Source organism: Pipra filicauda, unplaced genomic scaffold, assembly GCF_003945595.2.
Source record: "Pipra filicauda isolate LSUMZ 115617 unplaced genomic scaffold, ASM394559v2 scaffold130_size2058158_pilon, whole genome shotgun sequence".
In the NCBI taxonomy this organism is placed as follows: Eukaryota; Metazoa; Chordata; class Aves; order Passeriformes; family Pipridae; genus Pipra; species Pipra filicauda.
In genome coordinates, this window is record NW_024103774.1 from 1409468 (window position 1) to 1427241 (window position 17774).

The 17774-nt window shown below is 37.4% G+C and overlaps 1 long non-coding RNA gene across 3 annotated transcripts in view; it reads left to right on the top strand.

The window, feature by feature from the left end:
- Positions 1-871, top strand: part of LOC120322562 — a 32483-nt gene extending 31612 nt beyond the window's left edge. For all 3 annotated transcript variants that reach the window (XR_005562340.1, XR_005562338.1, XR_005562339.1), the window contains one exon: positions 318-871. This is a non-coding gene — a long non-coding RNA (uncharacterized LOC120322562). The remainder of the gene's footprint in view (positions 1-317) is intronic.
- Positions 872-17774: the final 16903 nt, after the last annotated feature.

Genomic DNA, 17774 nt, shown 5'->3' on the forward strand with positions numbered 1-17774 from the left:
TGCTTTTTTCTTATTAGCAGTTACTGTAGTTTGAAATATGTTAATGTTCTGTGAGTGAAATGCTTTCAAGACTTTGAGTGCAGCATTTTGATTCATTTCATAGGCCTTCTGTGTTGGAAGAGTGACAAATGGCTCTGTTTATGTTTCAGTGTCTGCTCAGGTCTAAAAGAGAGTACAAACCAGATAGAGAAGGTGTAGGCTCGTTCAGCACATGTTGACAGATGTTTCATAGGACTGATCTTTCTTTGTCTGATGCATCAGGGGTCTACAGGACATCATATCTGACATTTGATTCTCTACTCTCTACTGTATTTCAGAGCATGTAGGATGGCAAACAGGCTGCCCAAAGCTGTTTCCTGTGGCTCATTGAAGCATGGTGACTGGGGAAGCACACTTCTGGAATGTTATAAGGCCACACTCAGCAAGATCATCACTTTGCAGCATTGGCCCTGCAACATGTAAACCTAGCAACATCTGCCACAGAAGAGGAATTGTGCATGCCCTCAGAGTTTTTATAAACCAACTCAAACTAACACTGTATACATACAGAGAGCAATGGAGAAAAGCCAGGAGGGTGGATGTAGTGAGCTACATCTGAGACATTTGCAGCTATTAGCATGCTGAAGTAAATTGGATTAATTTCTCAGCCATAAGTTCTCAAAAGTTGAGTCTGGATAATTAAATAAAATGCAGTCCCATTTTTACCCAGCTTTTTTAGGAAGGCCGTATACTTCTAATGCTTAGGACATCAGAGTATCCTATAGCTGCATTTCTTGCTTCACTTGTGCTGTGCTGTGATGTCTGATAAACCTATTCACTCTCATTGTTGAGGTTTGTTATCTGTAAAGCAGGATTAAAATACTTGCTACCATCCCCTGAAGCACATGATGGATGTATGCACCTCGGGATGGAGACAATGATGAATTGTCTTTGTGAGCCAATTTAGAACTGAAACAGCTTCACGTGGACTTACTATGCTCAGTAACATCAGAGTAGTATCAATACAAGCAAAGACTGTCCTAATCTGCAGAATCAAATTGTTTGGAAAACACTAGATTTTTCCAGTCAATGTGAATGCCTGTTAAAACTTACCACATACATTTTAATCCTAAAGAAGTTAGTGACATGTTGATACTAGTCTACCTAGCAGACTGTGATACAATATTCATTACAAAGTGATCAAAACCAATCATACAGATATAATCTACTGAGGAGACAAAAGCCCTGAAAAACAGTCAGAGATTAGCAGCTCTGCTATATATGGAGTATGATGATGACAAAAGCCAGCTAATTATTGCAGTTATGCCTCAATAATTTATAAAGTCGGCCATTTCCCTAAAAGATCTATAGATCTCTTTTGACTCCTCAAGGGAAGAACAGATGTATCAGAAATAAGTGTCTAGATTCTCCACAAAGGGATTCAAACGCATGTTTAATACAGACCTCCAGTCCTTTGAGACAATAACTGAAAATTTAGATGGCTGTTTCAATGAGCATCCTGAATTTTAAGGTATGTCTCTAGGCTCCAAAAGGCTGACTATGAAAACAGAATCTTTTGTGTCTCAAAATAGTTTTCCCTAATCCACTAATAAGGCATAGACAAAAATGATAATAATACCATATCATACAAATGTGGCCTGAAATTTTCAGATCTGTTTAGTGTTTAAATATCCAGATATTTAAGTCTGACCTTTCAGAAGGTCCTTTTTTTCCTGAAAATGTCTATCCTTATTCTATTCTTCACATCAAATTATAACTAGGTTTTTTGTTTGTTTTTTAACTAAAGGAAATCACAAACTGTTTCGAAGGGTAATGCAAAGATAAGCCAGTCTATAACATCTCTAGGTTTAATATGATTACACAATTTCACTTCATACTACTCAGTCATCTTTGTTATCTTGGAAAGCAGGCAAGAATGTTCACTGAGCAGTTACCTGCCTCAGCTTTTAGGAGAATATTGAAACAATTAAAAGCATAGACCAGTGTAATATGTGTGCAGACATTCAGGTGAATGCAGTTTGGGAGCTTAAAGTGTTATAAAACCCCAAGAGGCAAAGGCATTAGATTTCAACAGTGTTTATCAGCAAGTTGCTTCCAGGCTCCACCTGGTGCCAGATTAGACTTTTTTGTCTCGTGCCACTTGTGTGCAGTGGGCTGATAATTGTACCTGCATATGATACTCCAAAGAGACATCAAGGATGCAAAGATACCCTTCTCCCCAGAAGGGAATCTCTTTCCCCAGCCCCCATCAATGACATAAGGTGGTATAGAATAACCTCCGGGTCCTAGGCATGCCCCTTCCTGGCTATTGCAAAGGTTAACCCTGTCCTGGCCAGAGCCAGGGCAGATGGACATCCTTCTATACTCTCATGGAAACCTCCTCTTCCTTTCCCACAGCAGGGAGTAAGAAATAAACTTCCTCTTTCAGTTGTTATGTCTAAGGTGTTACAAGAAAAAATACCTTTTTATCCTCTATGCTAAGAATACTGTATTTACATGAGAGAAAATAAGAATTTTAATTGTAAGTCTATTTTCCTACAACATCTAAGAGTATGTACATTATTTGTTGCTCAAAGAATTCAAGTGACAAAAAAATGAGGCTATGAGGAAGAGTATAAACTACTGAGATACATGTGATGGGTGCAAGAATTTATGCTAACAAACAAAATATAGAGAGCCAGACAGCTTGAAAATTCAAAATTCTTAGCAAATGCAGCAATACATCCTGTTAGTAAAAGAACTCACTAAGAAAAGGACTTCAGGTTAGGGAAAGCACCCTGAGGTGAAATGAACATCCACAGATTTCCCTTTTTTCAGCTCTGCTACAGCTCTCCTTTGATAATTTATTCCCGCCCAGTCTCTAGCACACTGTGTCCAGTCATCCATCCAAACAAACATAGACCAAACAAAAACCTATAATAAATTAATCACACCATTTCTCCTGTCTCCAAGGAAGAAGAAAGGGGAGTAGCTGTTACCTCTATTTCAAAACACTTGGGTGACAGCCACATAAGTATTTTAAGGTAAATAAGTGAAGTGCAGCTTTATTAAAGGAATGAAATTCTATTGAAGTGCATGGGTGTGGTCCAGAATTTTGACTGCACACTGGGCAGTTTTATTCAAAGTTTGCTATAAGGAGCTTTTGCTGCAGCTAGCACAGGTATGCTTACACATTACTTCTTTTCTATCACAGTTAGCTGTCTCTTTTCTACCAAACACCATTAATAGCATTGATGTTCCACTGTTAAAAGAGGGTAAGTTGCTGGTCCTGAAGGATGTCATGCCATCCCGTACTCTGAAAACCAGCCTAGAGAAACAGAAAATGCAATTAGAACAAACACAAAATAAAATAATTTATGTTTTTAGCATTATCACACTGAAAAACCCCAAAACCAAACCAGCAAAAACCAAATGAACACCAGTGAGAAAGGCAATTATAAAAGACCCCAAACAATATTTGTCGCAAATATTCAACTGAACAAATTTTTCAACGCAGCACTAACGAGGGGATCATTGTGGTCAGGGTTGTACCTTCACCTGGTTCTCAGGCATGCAAAAGCTGACTGACAACTGCAGCCTACTTAGCCCCTGCAGAGGAAGCATGAACACCTCATTATCAGAGATGGGAGATTTGCAAGAGGGAATCTTGGAGGGGATACACGTAATTAGACGAGACTCTTCTCTCTCTCCACCATCAGAAAGTGTGAATGGACTCAAGAATTTCTACCACAGGCAATGTGTTCTGAATGAAAAGCGCCTAATGTGTATTTTATTGTGGTATTTTCTTCAGGAAATGAATGTGAAAGTCATTGTTGGCAGCCAGTCCTGCCTGTGCAGCCATTGCATAATCAAGGCCAGAAGCCCTAGGGACCTGACAGTCAGTGACTTTCACAAAATCCCACTGTTTCACTGCAATTTACGGAGGATTTTTGTTACTTTTGCTCTGATTACTTTCCTAAGAAAAATCTCCTATAATTTTTCCATTGTTCATTATCTTGCTGTTTATTTTTTTCTAAACTTGGTTTAGAAAGTAGACATTCATTTTAAATAATTCAATTACTCCTATTGCTGTGCAGTTTGCCTTAAACTCCCTGTTTTTATGCCCAGAGCTATGCTCAGGGCAAGAGAAAACTTCTAATTATTTGGACAGTTTTGCTCTTTAATTATAGAAGATCTTTGGCTACAATGACATTTTCAAGTAACGAGGAGAGGCTTGTTAAAGAAAGATAACAAAAACCCCCACAAAAGCCAAAAGCCTTAAATCTTTATGTATTCCTTGTTCTGATATAATGCTACTCATTATGATAGTGTTGAAGTAGATTAAAAGCCTGAGAGGTGGGAGGGAGAATAGATAACGTGGTGTATTAGAGAGTGTGAGAAGTACAGCTGCTGTCAATACTGATTTCTCTATTCTCTGAGCTCAGTGTCAGGATATCCTACGAACTGTTCTCAGTTTGTTTAATGTCCTTGAAGGTTTGGCTAAATAATTAAAAAATAGAATCATAAAGATCTGTGAAAATGGGATGATGACTAACATTTTACATATCAGCTCTGCTCTCTTGTTTCTCATGCAAGGGTGCTTGCATTTCCCAGGAAAATTCCCTGCTAACTTACACTCTCCATCTGTTTAGCTGGCATTTGGGCATCCTTCTCTTCTTCTTCCTCTTCACACTCTTCAGTTTAACTCCCAGTGGCCTGCCATTGTCCATTCTGCTCCACCTTTGCAGTGCCCTGCCCACTGTAACTTCCTTTGTACCAGGTCCATTCCAAGTCCTTTGCTCTTCCTCACAGTGTGTTTCGCAGGATGACAACACTGTGCCCTAAAAAATGGTTCATTCCTTTTTCAATACCGGTGTAGGAAGTACTCCCAGCCTAAGCTTAGGACTTCCAGCATCACATCATCATCCTGCTTCTTAAACTGAAGATAGCACTGGAGAGAGAATCTCATCCTATGAAACAATGAATTCTTTCATCAACTTCAGAATGAGTCAGCTTTACTGGAAACACTCCCTCCACATTGCAGCTTGCAGCAGCAACTCCCCCCAGGTTAACTGTGTGCTGCTGGGAATGTGGCAGCAGCTTCTGGCACTTGGGAAGGTTTTCAGGCAGAAGTAGTATCACAAAGACACACACAGGTGTGATGTGGAAGCTTCCAAGCCACAGCAGTTTTGGCAACAAGCCTGATGCCAGTTTTCGTGACACTGTGGGCACTAGCTGCAAGAAAAGGACCAAGAGGCATGGAGCACATGTCTCAGAAAAGATAATATGATGATGATTTCTGACATGAAAGAATCATTAAGCCCAGTCACCACAGAAATATGAGCATATTGTGCCACAAAACATGTTCACATTAAGGAAACAAATATTCCACTCAATGGATTAAGTAGAGTGCAATTGAATATTGCTAGATTCTACCGGTTGTAAAGTGTTTAACATTCTCGAAGTGCTTATGCATGCTGAAGGCTGCATTGCAACACATAGTCACAGCTCTGAAGACAATGTTAAAGTGGCTGCATAGCTTTGGAGTTACTACCTCCATGAGCTCAATAATTTCTTACTGTGTACCATTTTGTGCAGGTTTGTGAGAACCGGGTCTGTGAGTCCAGCAGCTCACTGCATTCAGTACAGCTGCTATGAGCGTTGTGCTGCTGCGCCCACCGCTGAGATGTTCCTGAGAGGCATGTGCCTACCTTCACAACCTGGACAGGATGATGTTAATTACATCTGCTATCTAGGAGATGCACTCCCCGACGCTGCCCCTTGGGGTTTTGCTTACAATCTCTTTGTGGCTAATATTCCTCAAATTATAATCTCCATCTCTGAATCAAAGACTGTTATCAGTTCAGAGAGAGTCTCTGTAACTTCCCTTTCCCCACAGATATATCCTTTTCTCATCTAGAAACTTTTCCTCCCAGATCTTACACACTTACCCTCCTAATCACTTGTTGACTTTGTTGTCTATACTCAGAGACTGCACTGATGCCCAAATACATCACTTTGCTGACATTAAGCATGGATGGAATTTTTCCCAATTACATATAATGAATGCTTTACTGCTGTTTCTGCCACAGCGTATGCTACCAGCTGATTATATTAAACATAGGCAATCACCAAACAAGTAGAGTAGAGGCAGCAGTTCTCCAGAGGCTGCCCTCAGAGCCTTCTGCTGACTGTTAAATTCCAAGGGTAAATAATAATTAACTGAAAGTATTTAATGCAATAAAACTGCTGCATATGGTACCATTTCATATCTGCATAAGCATCCTGCAATGGATCTTGCATTCTTCTCCTGGCACAGTGATCAATACATAGTCCAGAGATCAAATCATCTATGTTTTCTTCTAGTTTAATGCTTCAATTTTAAAGGAAAGGTTTTTAAAGATTTCTGCTGCATTATTAATAAATTAACACAGAAATAAATGAATTTAGATGAAACCAAGCAAAGCTGATATCGTACATAAAACTATAAATGTAGTCAAACAGTTTGTCTTCTCACCCCAGACTTAGCTCAGGAATTTAGTTCTTATCCTTAATGGTAGATCAAGTCTTTCCACTAGTTTTTCAACTGAGATTTTGTCGTTTGTAAATCCAAGATAATCTCCTAAACAGAGACTAAGAAAAAGCATAGAGAATGAGATAAAGTGAGGAAATTGACCCAAGACTCAAAATTAAAGAAATTTTATAACTATTTCTCTCCTCTATTGTTCCCCTCATCATCAGATGGAGAAAAGATAGTAAGAGATGTGTGCAAGGGAAGAAGAGAAGTAAGAGGATAGTTTCTTCACTCCTACGGCCAAATCAGTACTTGCTGGTACAGCTCCTTGGGGATTACAACTCGATCAACTTCTCTGTTGCTTCTTTAGAGTCAGCTTTTGCCAAACTGCTGTGCTATTTACCCATGTTGCTATTCTCCACAAAATCCTCACACTTCCCTTTCTCATAGAGCTGATTTTGGAAAATCATGACTCAGCCAAAATGCTTTAGAAAATTAAAAATTAAGGACCTTGAAGTATTTTGACTAAGTCAAATAGGTTGTTATGGAGGACCCTTTAAATAAAAATCCTACCCCCAGCATAGCATACCCCATCCTCTTCTCCCCCCTACGCTCCCCCCGCCCATTTTACTGTCATTCACAGAATTGAAAACTTATACAGGTTATTAAGAAAGACATTAAACATTGTTGGCCTCAGTATTTATCCCTTTGTAACAGGGCACTAGCTGAATATTGTGACACTAATGAACATGCTTTGAGCCTAATGGCACAGCCGATTTTTCATTCACCTATTGTCTACTTCTTCATTCAAAAATTCATCACTTGGGCTTTAGGGGCACTATGAAAGACCATGGTCTTCATAAAGTCAAGGTATACACTATCTAGGTGGTTTTTCTATATTGCTCCTGGGCAGTCTGCCTGTTTCCACCTTCTGTGTACTTCCATTTTGCCTAACAGTTCCCTATTTCAAACCTAATAGCTTCTTGTGGAGAAAAGATGAGTTAACACCATACCAAAGAGATTACATTAGTCTCATAAAGCATAACAGAAGCACTCATACATTTCTCATGGAGCTAGAGGTACTACAGTTCCATTTATAGGACTGAAGGGAAGCCAATGTCTCTTGAACTACTGGAAGAGTAGTGAGACTTGAATTTCAACACTTGACATGGATGTCTTGTTGCAGAAAGACTGTATATACTGATTTTATGTATCATATGAGTTTATATATCATATCTAAGTCTGGGTGTTAAGCTACTTTTAGGGAGTATGACTTTTTAAAATATTCTTTCAGCTTTCTCTGCTTTGCTTTAGGGTCCTTTAATCAGCCCCACTTGGTTGGTGCATGACAGATCTGCTAGCTAGACATTCAACTGGCTTATGGAGACCCAGAGCAAGAAGGGGCTGAGATAGTGCACCAGAAGCCAGACAGTGGGGGAGCACAAGGCACCAAGTGAAGAGTGCTTAAATCTCAAGACACAGCATGTTTTGCTCTGGAGTTCTCCATAAGCTCACTTATGGAGACTACTGCTGGAACACTGAACTTAGACTTTTATCTCATACATAGTCCTAGCAAAGAGAAAGCTCAAGAACTGGAGCCAGTGCTACAGCAGTAGGCTTCAAGTATTTGGAGAGAGTCAATATCCAAATGGAAGGGACAGTGAAAGGTTTAAAAAGGATCCCAAAAGCAGACTGTGAGAGATGAAAGCCAAGACCTAGCTGTTTATTAAGTTCATATAAGATCTAGAATTATTCCTGTGGAAGATTTCAGGAGACTCCAGAACACCAAAACAAGAGCACTTTATTGGCAGCTTAAGATGTGATCAAAATGTAGGGGAGAGTTTTCTGTTAGAAGCTAATGAACTGGCACTGTGAAGCACCCACGGGAAAGAAAGACACAATGAAAAGTGGAAAAGAACAATTCACTTCTTAGAGCATTTATGTAGTATTGTTCCTTGTTGGCAGCCATGAAGGGTAAGAACCTGAAACTGCATGTCAAAGTGAGTCACAAGAATGCAAAGACAGTTTTCCTACTGCCTTTTACAAGTAGACAGTGTATGGAGGTAGAGCTTCCTTACAGAAATGTAACTCATTTTTATAGAAAAGAGAAAGGCTGACAAGCTCATGAAAAGACCTGTGAGCTTACAGAGGTTAATGAGCTTAAATCAGTGTTGCCATTGAGATCCTCTTTAGATTTTCTTTTGGCTTTCCCAGTGCTCTCTGGTTCTGTAAAGGCCATGGAAGACCAATCTCTCTTTGAGGGATATAAAAGTATAAACAAGGTCAAATGCAGAGAAGTGCAATGTATTTATTTTGTTATTCCCTGAAATACAGATGGGAATGAATTCTGTTTCACCTCAAACATTTCAGCAGTGCTAATTTAAAACACCAAACCATTCAATCATATCCAGAGAGACTTAAGAAAGATCATGACTTGCATTAAGGAGTTAATCAACTGTAAGAATAACTATAGGGTCAGAATTATGTGCATCAATTTTAGACTCCACATTTACCATCATCAAGAAGTAAAATTGCATATTAGAAAACATTAATCTGTTCATTTAATTCAATAAGGAACTGGTGGTCCTTACACGTTTTCCTGGCACACTGTTAAATTTCACCCATTAATATGCTTACTTTACATATATAACCAGGCAGCCCTGTAATACAGTATTGCCAGTACTTTGTAATGAGTTTACAGGGACTCAGGACTGAGGCTTGTCGTACCTGTCTTGTTGGAAGGTTTCTTGACCTGCCTGTAGCTTTGTTTTACTTGCTTTAGCCCTGACAACAATTTTCCTCATTGACCAGGTGTTTATGGTTAATTCGTTTTAGCTTTGTTTTCCTTCCTCTGTTACAGCCATAGTTTTGTATAGATAGCAATAACAAGCAGTTAGTCTATGCCGAATGAGATATTTACGACTCTGCAGTGAAAATCCCTTTCTCAGTTTACATCCTTTCCAGGTGATTGTTTCATAATGCATGGATCCTTGGGATTCTTGGTTAACAGCAACATCTGGTATAAAGGCATTTTAAGAGCCTTGTTTTTCTGAATATGAAATCTCTATCACAAGCATGTTGAGTGGGAAGGGATTTTTTTATTGTTGAAATAAGCAAATTTTAATTATAATCATAATCATATATTCTGGCTATAATATGAAGCAAAGGACCAAATTCAGAATCCTGAATGTTTGTAGAGAGGCTCTGTTAAATCTCCTAGAGAACATTTACATGAGAGCATGTTTTTCTGTTAAATTAATATTGATCATGTTCAAGTGTAGAATTAAGTGGATAATTCTTTCCCATGCTTGTACTGCTCCCATCTATACAAAGCAATTTGATAATCATATTCTAAGAATGAAAGCAAATGATACATACAAGCAGTATGGGATCAATTCAAGGTTCAGCTATGGGCACTTCATTCTCTTTCCCAATCTGTAGTGTTTCAAATGAGGGGCGTGTGTGGAAGTGCTTTCTGCTCATCATCAATGAAATACCAATGGCTATTTTATAATCACAATACTTCTAAAGGTTCAGTTCGTAGGGTCAATATAGGAACTCTCTGTCTCCTCAGCTTCATTCATACTCTAAAGCATTTTGCAGGACTACATTTCAGGAGATCACTTCTACTAGATCCAATGTGTCTGCATGCTGACATAGACAGACACAAACTGTAAGCATGGATAGCTTAAACTAGGGCTAGAATCACAAAATTATCAATGTAAGAAGGTACCTCAAAGGTATAACATCTAAGGTCAAACACTGATTTTGCATGGCACCTCCTATTTGAGGACTGAAAAGTGCTCACTGATTCTAACCTTGCAGCACCACAGAATATCTTACTTTGCTGTAGTTTAGGAGAACATGCTAATATTCAGCAGCCATGAGTAATTTGTTTCTTTTTAAGTTACTTTATGTGCTTCTGTGAACAGAAACATTGATTCAAACTGAATGAGAAATGAAGATTTCCTTTTTTTTTTTTTTTTGGACCCAACCTCACTCCTTTCAAGTATCGGTGGTTCTGTATGCGTTTACTGTGCTACCTGCTCTTCTTTTCAGTGTGGGTGTATTAAAAAGAAAAAAGAGTGTGCAGTGCAATACAGATAGTATAGAATACTAACTTTTGAACTAGACCCATAGATATAAACATAACCATTTCTGTAACTGGAAAAATTACTTACTTTCATTGGTTCCGTGCTATAATTTCATCAATAATAAAGTAACTATGAGAGAGGGAAGTACTTATGTACATGTGTATGTAGAGACAATCAGGAACATTAAAAATGATTTAACGTGCTGTAAATAAAGAATGAAAATTATGAAAAGACACATAAGATGTTACTACTATGGTTTTGCAGAAACAAATGAAAGTAATGGTTGGACTGGATGATCTTAGAGGTCTTTTCCAACCTAAAGGATTCTATGATTCTATGGAAGGCTGTCCCATGGCTAACAAGGGCAACACACAGGGTGCTGGAACAGAACTGCTTTTTAATGTTAGAGCCATCACCAGGCATTGTAATGTCAATAAGAGTGAGGTGGGAGACAATGTCACAGAGTAAAACTATGCACATTTTGCTCTTTACTGCCATACTCAAAATTCAGATCAGAAAAAGTTTATACTGACAACACCTCCACTGTAAGCACAGACAGAAGTATGTTCTTCCTTCAAAACCTAAAAAAAAAGTAAAAATCTCTGGTTGCAATACTGGGAACAAAAACTTCTGTGTGTCAGGACATGTTGTGTTGACATCAGCTACTGTTATAAGGTAATGGTCTTGTTACACATAAGATTAAACACTGATCACAATATGTCGCACATTAAATCTATATTGAGGCCTTCTCATGTTGTTTGGGTTTTGGAAAAGACCTATTAAATTTTGTGTGTGTATTCTCATGCATCCTAGACAATAAATCATTCAAACATAGCACCAGAACTAGAAAAAATTTAACTCACCAGGGATTTTCATGTGTAGTGAACAGATGTTTTTCTTTGTTCTTATATACCACCAAAGTAGGAAATGAAGTGAGAACTTTTTAATGAATGGAACAGTACAATTTTATACTTCTGCAGGGTTCTTGAAATTATGTTTTTCTAAAATCATGGGACCAAAAAACCTCAAAAATTGGAGAGAGGAATGGGATTATGATTTAGAAAAGGAACAGATATTCAAACTCCAAAAATGTTTTTCAAAGAAACATGTCTGTTATTTGAAAAGGCTTTAAAGCTAAAATTCTATTATGCTTATTTTGAGAAGAATAAACACAGTGGAAAGAGGCAGTGTTATCTTAAAATAGAGTCCCAAATACATTAGGACACATAATTGTAATTTTTTCATGAAGATTTACAGTAGCATTAGCTGGGCTTCTGCAGACCCTCCCTTTACTGGGACTGTTAAATTTTACATTTGGTTTACCATGAAACAAAACTGACATGGTCAGAAATCACTTAAATTAATGAAATTACATAGAGCACTGTCTTCTGGGTCACAAGCAAAACCAGTGTGCTACATCAAGATTTCCATTTTATTTCTGCACAAGAGAAATTGCTTCTTGGCTAAGTGCTGTTTGTTTTCGTATTAGGTGGATCAGTACAAAGAAACAAACTTAGTCACATCTCTGAGGCAGTGGAATCAATGCAGAACACAACATAGGTCATGGAAATAGATGTCTGTCTTTCAAAGGTTCAGGGTTAAATCTGGCAGAGGCTAGTGCCTAAAGAAGTTGTCACAACCATCGTGTCCAGCAGCTCCTTCTCTGTGTTCCTATGTGCCAGGGCTGGCATTCATGTAGCCACACTGCAATCTTCTCCAGGAACCACTGCTCATCCTGAACAAGCTTCCCCCTGCTTAGCTTTCACTTTATACCATTTTAACCAGTTCATGCTGAAGCCACTCGAAGATTAGGTACAGCACAAAGGCAAGAGTAGGAATTACCTTTCCAGCAGCAGCACAAGCATATGCTAGATTAAACTGACTGTGGAATTTAAATCAATTCTTCTGACACTTCCCAATTATTTGTAATGTCTTAATAAATATATAATCCTCCATTAAAAAAGACAATAACTAGGCCTATTGTAGGGTAGTAAGTATAACTCTGCCAACTAAGATTCCTACTTATATATGTTTTGAAAATCAAGATTTAGACTAGGTTCAGAAAGAAATTTACATTGGATTTCAGAAAAAACTCCACCCTGGTTATAGAGTCTGTTACTAGAAGATTTACAAAGTAGCCTTTTCCTGTGCCTTTTGCACTGGAAAAATACAGGTCATATTTGTATCTATTACTGCCCATGTTGCTGGCTTTCTTTTCTACATCCTTCTGACTAGTTATATTGTATACATTACAGTAACAAAGTAACAAAACCAAACACTATCAGTATTATATTAGGACAATAAATGAGAACCTGCCAGATCAAGACAAAACTTGGCGATTAGATCCAAGCCAACCTGGTGACCCCTACTAAACTGAAAGAGAAAATACTAAGGAGATACAGTCAATAGAAGAAAGAATCGTTATCAAACACATCTCATTTAATGCTACTATTTTGTATAGCACCAACAGAGTTCAATCACAAATATTCAGCCACCAGGCTATGATTAGACTGTAAGTGCTTCTACAGAGTTTGCTAAGTAGTTACTTCTTTAGAATGATATAGTTTATGTCCTTATCTTGAACTTACAGGAGGTCACATGGAGGCCGGTGGGCAGTGAAATATAGGCCCTCCACAGGCAGAATCATGGGCTAAAATGGAATTTGCTTTAACCCAAGAAATTATACACAAAATAAAATAAAGAGCAAACATCCAACCCCTCTGAGAAGAACAGTGATACACATACAGGTCAGAAGGACAGTCCCTCCTACCTCCAAGAAAGTCTTCAGGGTAACAGAGGCCAAGCAAGGCTTGGGGAAAAGCTCTTCCTCTAATTCACTCCAAATACATTGGGGTACCAAAGCACTCAAACCACCCCAGAGAAAAACTAATCCTTTTCCAAAACATCCAAGCAACTACATGAAGACACAAGTAGTTAACAGCATTTGGAGGCAAGAACCAAGAAAAAACAACCAAAAACAGCAGAAGTCCAAACATTTAGTGGATATGGAGAAAAGAAATCACAGACTCCACCACTGAATTGCGAGAATATGTAACAGCTCCCTGGGAGCTGCAGCTAGTTGGCTCTTCCAAGTTTAAAGACCTTGCAAATATAACTAAAAGATGAGGTGGAAAAGAAAGAGTCTGTGGTGATATGTCAAAGGAAAGTGAGTCCTCTTTTATAAGCACTGTTGTGGAGAGAGTTTGGTATACTATTACTGTGAAATCTGCTAGATCTGTTTGTTTTAACATGGGTTGTTCTTGTACACTGTCTAGTAGGAGAGATAGTTTGAGTTGCAGCTTTGAAACAGCTTTGATTCAAAGCAGCTTTGAAAATCTATTTCAGATTTCTTCATGTAATTTAAAATAATATTGTACACATACTTACATAGTTTGGACCAGATTTCTGTGCTGTTCCCCTTCAGTTCATGTAAATATACACAGACAAACTCTAAACTATTAGCTGTGATTTTGCAGCAGAGATGAGTGTTGATTACTCACCTGAAAGCCCACTCAGATTTTACAAAAGGATTTCATAAATGATACAAAGTCCTACAATTTGATCACTGAACTGCTGACTTCACCTGTGCTATACTGAGCAAAAGTGATCTATCTCTGTCCACTTTACAGGATTACTACTATTGCCCTTGCTTGGTAGAGTGCTCAAGGGAAGTGTGTGACCAGGATTGTGCTTTTAGGCATACTCATGAAAAAGCATATTTGTAACAAACTGTATTAAGGAAATGTTGTCGCTGTTGTTGGTTTTCCTGCAGGTGTTTATGGTTTCTATTTTCAGTAATCTAATTTCAATGAGCTCAATCAGTGCATTCACATTTTTAAGAGCTGTCTCTTTGTAAAATTTGGTTTTATATAATTAAAAAAACCCTTAAATTGGATTACTAAAATAAAGTAGGCAGATGGGTTTAAAACTTGGTTTTCACGGAGTATACCAAAAAAATTCCTGAAACTTTCAAGGAAATTTAGACTTCCATCCTGCAACAGTTTTGCATGTGGGGCAGGGAGTGTCTAATCAAATTCAAGGCATTATTTCATAACGTCACCCTAAGAAACAATGAAAGAGTTCAAGTGTGGTACTCAGTGTTATATGAAAACACAATGTAAATAGTTGCTGGCAGGAATGTATATGAGCCACAATGGCATGAGTATTAGCATGCTACACAGAAGCCATCTTTGCTTTCCTCTTGAGCACTATCTGTCCCAATAATTTTCAGATAATGTAGATCTCTATTAAAAATGTTTTGTTTTGCTTTTCTAACTTGGTAAACTCATAAGCAACACAACATTTACATCTTAAAGAGGAAGCTCTACTAGGTGAAGGTTCTGTTTGAATAATTGCATTCATTTTAAGAACTCTGTTGGGATTGGAAATGCTTCATCCTTTACATTACTTAGTCAATGCAACAATTTTTTTTAATCTATTTTTCATGGTTAAGAACAGTGCTGCTTTTTTATTTAGATGGCTGACCATTTTGTAATGTGTTCCATAGATTAGGAAAGCATTCTTTACTATTTGCATGTCGCACTGTGTGTCCGTCTCGTTATTTCAGGGGCACACAAATGACCATAGAAGTGCCAAACATTGTAAATGCTACACTCTGCAAAACAACATAATGACTGCAACCACACTGAAAATCCTTTTTGATCTGAAGAATGTCAGTGAGAATGTGCTCTGTTATGACAGTGCAGGATGCATTCTGATCTCACTGGAGAGAAACATATTTTAAAATGGACTATTAGAAAGCTTATAAAAAAGGAAAAGTACCTACTTAGTGAAGCAAATGAAAACACTGCTATTGATTTAATTAAAACTGAAGTGGACCCTCTTTACCCATTATCAGTTTGTACTAGACACTGTAGTTTGCCTCAAATACTACTGCAAACCACAAGTACTTTCATTGGGATCTCTATAGGACTATTTATGTTGTGCAATAATCTACTCCACATGAAAAAAGGCATCAGAACTACCTTGATCATTTGATCAAAGGCTGTGTATACTTAGGGACATTCACAGAAGTTCTGGAATAAAGAATTTTTCATATTGTTTTGAACCCAGTGACTGAAATTCAGGACTTCTTAGAACTTTGCAAACACTAATTACCAAAATGCCTTTTCATCCTCCCTGAAAAAAACAGACAAGAACTCATTGTTCCATAGCGTGGAACAGAAAACAAAGCAAAAGAGGGCCGTAACTTTTTACTTATATAAAGGGATTAAAAGTATGCTGTTCTTAAAAACTTAGACAAAAAGCAAACAGAACTGTTGGGGAATTGGTATTTCTATAGTAATCTGTACAAGTTACATAAAATAAGCACCTATAGGCTGGCTGCATTAACCTGGAATGTACAGTCACGTTACTATAGCAGATCTGACTATGGCAACCCAGCATCTCTTTCTGGCATCAGAGATTTCATAGACTTCTCAATAAAGGTCTTACAACAATGGTGTTCATCCAACAGTGCTGAAAACAGCAGTTGTGTATCTTAGTGGCTGCTGTGATGATCAACACTTTAAAGGGATAAACGCTCCTAGTTAACCTGATCATTACATTAGGGAAGAATAGTTGATTCAATGTTTTGCTAACAATTTATGAGAGCTGTGGAGCTAAATCTTTCTTATGTCTAACTATGCTACATCACGCCTACCTCCCAGGTACAACTGATAACTCAGTGGTTTTTGCATGCCCGCCTTAAATACTGTGATGCAGTGGGCTGAGAAGCCTATGTTTGATGCCTCATAAAAGTCTACTTCTTATCTACTTCTAGAATTCTGCAGCTTTTGTTTTCTCCAGCTACAGATAAGAATATTCAAGGTTTCTTTTAAAATCAGACCCAAATAGCACACTGAAAATCTGAGACAGATGTAAAAATTTGAGGCTTCTTTGGAAAATATGCAACAAAATGACATGTAACAATTCTGGACCAGAGAACGGGTTAGTACACAATATGTTGTATTATCTTTGCCGAGATAATAAACAATACCCAGAGAATACAAGTGCAAAGATACGTGTGTGTGCGTGCATGCGTTTGTGTCTGTGTATGTACGTTTTGATCTATGTACCCCCTGCTACGTCACTAAAGATGCCTCAAGTGTTTGACTTTCTTATTTCCTTCTTTTTTCTTGATGACTATTTTGTCTAAATCCCTGTATTCACTATTCTATTCTCTGTCTGAAAACAATCCTTCTGATTTATTTTAAAATCCAGTATTTTTAATACAAATTCTTTGATCAGTTTCACTTTCCATGGGCAGTTGTTCCTGGAAATCAACAGAGATATAATTAACATATGAGAAATACCCCAGAATACTTCCTTCTTTTTCTGCATTGCAAACAGGGCATTTAGTGGTTATTTTTGGAAATTTTCATTTATCTGAGATCAGAATAGAATGTGGGAATAATAGGAGAGAATAATTTGGGTGAGAAAAATTTAAATACAAAAAAGACCTAAGCGAAAAAGGGAAAGGGATTTGTAAACTTTGGGGTTTCATTATTCTGAAAATTTCATTTTATTGTTTGGTAAACTATTCTATGTCATTTACTGAGAAAACATGTTTCTCACATTATGTTGAATTTACAATTATAATTTTTAGAATGACTATTTAAAGACAGAAAACAAGTGAAATACTAAAATATTGAAAAACATTTTTTTTCTGGAAAAATCAAGTTGTTTCTGCTTTCCCAAGAATGATTACAAGAGAGCAGAGACAGTTTCACAGTTCAGTGACAAGTCTCTGGTACTAAAGTTTAGCTGATATTTTAGAAGATTCTGAAATCCTCCCGTAATCAGTTAAGGAGAAATCTGCTTTAAGGTTATAATAGTTTTATCTTTGGAAGTATTTCTCAAAAATATCTTCAAAATTAAAAGAATAGCATTCTAAATCTGATTCTGAAAGACATATTCATTTATAAATTTAAACGTCCATTTAAAATGAGAATAACATCATCATGACTTTGCTTAGTATCCTACTAAACTGATCTCAGTTATCTTTTGAGAATGAGTTGAACAAGCAGTAATATTTTCATATACTTACTACACATTTCAGACAATTCATATCTTCTGTGGAAGTAGCAGAACTCGAAAATAAATTCTTAGCAAACCTTTAGCTTCTAGTAAGCTCTTTGTCTGATATCATATATAAAATTCCAGGAAGAAACAAAGTTTCAGTAAGG